Genomic DNA, 3677 nt, shown 5'->3' with positions numbered 1-3677 from the left:
GAGTGATAATGTATTGCTACACCCAGCCAAGTGCCAGTACCTACACCGCTTAAACAAGATGCGTCAGGGAGCACCCATCTCATCTACGCCATTGTCTTGGGGACTGGTACAACCAGACGTCCCAAATAGGAGGTTCATGGCTGTTTGCGGCAGGAGGAGAGCGGTCCTTACGGACCAGTAAGTCTCCAGTTCTGCGACCTCCTGCTACTTCATGCCTGGAAGCTCTCCTATATCAACTCAACACGTGGACAACCCGCATAGGGATGTCTTCCTGCGGGATCTGGGAACGGAGGAGGAGTTGTGTGTCACAGCGTACCTAAACGCTCAGAGAAAGACAACCAGGGAACAAGAGCCCGTCCAGAGGCGGATGGCTGTTTGCTGTCTTCACCCATGAGCTGCGCTTGCTCCGTTCCCAGTCCTGTTTGGACTTGTTAGCATGGTATCAAATCCCCTGTGCATCTGGCAGACACCTTCCCCTGCTAAAGCAGCTCCAGCTTCAAAGGGAAATTCGGAAGCAAAAAGCCCACGCCCAAAAGGAAAACCTGATTATTTTTTTTTTTTGCCTTTTTTTTTATCTGTAAGATGTTTCCTCTTTCACATGACTCCAGCAGCCCTTCCACAGGAGAAATCCCAGGAAAGGAGAGTGACTTCCTCCAGCAAGCGACGAATACATTAATCCCATCGCACACAGAATACATCAAACAGCCAGAATGACTTTGAATACACTAACCCTTTGGAAACCCCCAGGACACACACACACAGCCTGTGTTCATGCAGTGTCACCTCTCCGAGCCCCAGCTCCTGGCCCCGCTGCAGGTAGACACTCGGTCCACAGCTCTCTGAGCGAGCCCAGGGTACACGTACATAAAATGGCAACCCCACTCCGGCCCCTTCCGCAAGGCTGGGACCATCAGGCAGGTTCCCAGTCCCACCCTCTGCATCTCTGGCAGGTTCCCAGTCCCACCCCGTGCCACCTCCGCATCTCTCCTAGGATCCATCACCACATCCTGGGTATCCTTCCCTGCTCGGTTTCTGGCCCCGCTGACTCCAAATCTTCTGCCCACCAGCTGTGGGGACCTGGTCTACCTCATGGTGAGGGGCTCTGGTTCCCATCCTACCACCTGCCTCCAGCCCTCGGGGATGGAAAAAGCCTGGTCTGATGGAGGTTGTGCAGGAAAATCCTTGCTTCACCTTGGCCAGCAAGCCGGTGACCCTTGGGGGATGCTGGGGAGCTATAGAGGGGATGACACTCTGCAGCAAACATTCCCGTGGGAAGAGGAACGCTGTCTCCCTTCTCCTCCCTCCGCAGGGTCAATCTCCATCTGAGACCTTGCAGATATCTCCCCCACACCTAATCAGCGCTGCCGAACAATCGCTGCGTGGGAGCCGGCGAGCGAAGGCCTTGGGAAAACGGTGCAAACTCAATGGAGCACACCCCGGGGAAAGGTTATGGACCACCAGCCTGGTGGGAGCAACACCGGGATGGGGGAAAACTGTCCCTGAGCTAGTGAAGCCTCACGGGGGGCTTCTCACCATGGGAAGCCCTCTCCAGCCGCCTCCCCATGTGCAGAGATAGGGAGAGGAATTGGGAATTGCACCCCTCCGAGCCCCGCCTCAGCTCCAGCTACCGGTGTTTTCAGCCGAGGGACGATGCTCCAGCCCCGCATCCTGCAGCGTGCTCATTAACTCCAAGCTAATTATAGCTGTTGTCTGAAACAAATTGATTCATTACAGTGTGCTGTGCTTAACCACGTTAACTAGCTACGCTCCTCTACCAGCCCGACCGGCTCCGTATCAAATCTTCCTTGAAAATCACCGATAAATCAAAGTAAATCCGATGTCTTCTCCAAGTGGGGTGTAAGATAATAAATAACCCCCGAGCCAGCGAGGAAAAGACAACTTTCTTTTTAGGGCTTTGTATCCTTAATAATAAGCATGAGCAATTAAATTTCTGTTGCTGTATTTATCTTCTACTCGTGTATTTTTCTTTGGAAGGAGCATTAATGTTAAAGGAGCTCCTTGCATGAAGGAATGTGTCTTCCGACGAAACTATTTTGATCTTCTATTGCCAGATAACCCGAAGTGCAAAAGGTCAGAAAAAGCAGAATATCAGACTGCCCTGACAATTGTTTTTATAGAGGTTTTTTTTTTCCGGACATTAAACTCCATCCTCCCTAATTTGTGGATTAGGAAAGCGAGAAAGTAAGAGTAAAGGGAATTAGGAGATCGGAGGGTAAATGATTATAAACTGAAGTGATGTACAGCTCCTTTTGGTGGAAATGGACTCTTTTTCCTTTCTTTTCCCCTCCTGGTCCTCTCGAGATGCAGTTCTGTTAACCCAAGCACTTTTAGGCAAGCTGATAACTTCACAAAACGCTGGCAAAATTGAAGGTGATTCATGTCATTTAAATGGGGGGGGGGGGGAAGGAAGAGAAACAGCCCATTCATTTGCATATATTTGCATTTTTTTTAAACTCGCAGGGTGGTTTGACAGCTCCGGAGCTGAGCGAGCCTGAGAAATGACCTTATGGTTCCCATGCCCCCGGGGAGGTTGATGGCCAGAGGCTGGAAGTGTGTTGAGGTTGACGTTTTCCTTCCTCCCCCTCCCTCCTCTCCCTCCTCCTGCGCTCCCCCCTTCCCCTCCCCAAGCCAAGGGTGGGGTCTTCAAGAATAACCGGCATAAAAATAGCATCTGACGGTGACAAATGTCACCAGCGTATGCACACACACAAATGCTGAACGGACTCCACGGAGTTAAACAGAAAAAGCTCATTTTATAATAGAAAATTACAGCATTGTTAAAATAAACTGGGGCGGGGTGGGGGGAGAGGGTGGAGGGCACCTAAAATAAATGTATTCTGCAGATGACATCTCGAAACATTGCATTTACGGGCATGCTTAAAACTCATTCATTACTTTCTTGCCATGAAAATCCCCATTTATAAAAAAACATGATCCTGGGAGATGCTATTTGTCTACGGTGAGCTCTGCCAGCGTATTTAGGCACTCGAGGCTGCAATAGGAGAAAAGGAGGGGAATGGGGGGGGGGAGTTGAGCTTTATCCCCTTTTTGGGATGAAAATCCTCGCGGTTTTGAGCAGGATGGGGCTTTGCGGTGAGCACCGCAGCGGCGCGATGGAGATGCAGATGGAGGCAGATGGAGGCAGGAGTCTGGGTTGCGGTGTCGAGGTTTAACCTCAGTGCCTGCTTCAACGTGGGTGATGATACAACCCAGACCCAAGCCGGGGACCACAGCAATATTATAAACCGCCTGCGATGCACATTCCCTCACCTCATCCAGGGCACTCTGCTGCTCAAAAGTCCCTTCTGTTTTTTTTTTAATTATTATTATTATTATTTTTTTTTTGGTTGCTTTATTCTCACGTCTCCTTTTAACTTCAAGCCGCCTTCAGTATAATACAGCCTCTGAAAACCAAGACTATAAAACTGAAATATCGGAGGGAGAGGCGAAATGCTCATTTCGCGTTGCGATAAGTAAAAACCAGAAGCATGCTCAATAGATTATAGAGATATCTGTCTCGAAATTCGACAAAGTAAATGAATATTGCCTATATTCATTTGTATGAAGGGAAATGGAGGAGTGCCACAGCTCGAGGAACCCTGGGCAAGATGGGTGAGCCCCAAGGTGGGACCAGATCTTGCCTTGCTTAAAGCCAG

The sequence above is a fragment of the Cariama cristata genome, unplaced genomic scaffold, assembly GCF_000690535.1.
Source record: "Cariama cristata isolate BGI_N322 unplaced genomic scaffold, ASM69053v1 scaffold42508, whole genome shotgun sequence".
In the NCBI taxonomy this organism is placed as follows: domain Eukaryota; kingdom Metazoa; phylum Chordata; class Aves; order Cariamiformes; family Cariamidae; genus Cariama; species Cariama cristata.
This window is presented reverse-complemented; position numbering follows the sequence as displayed.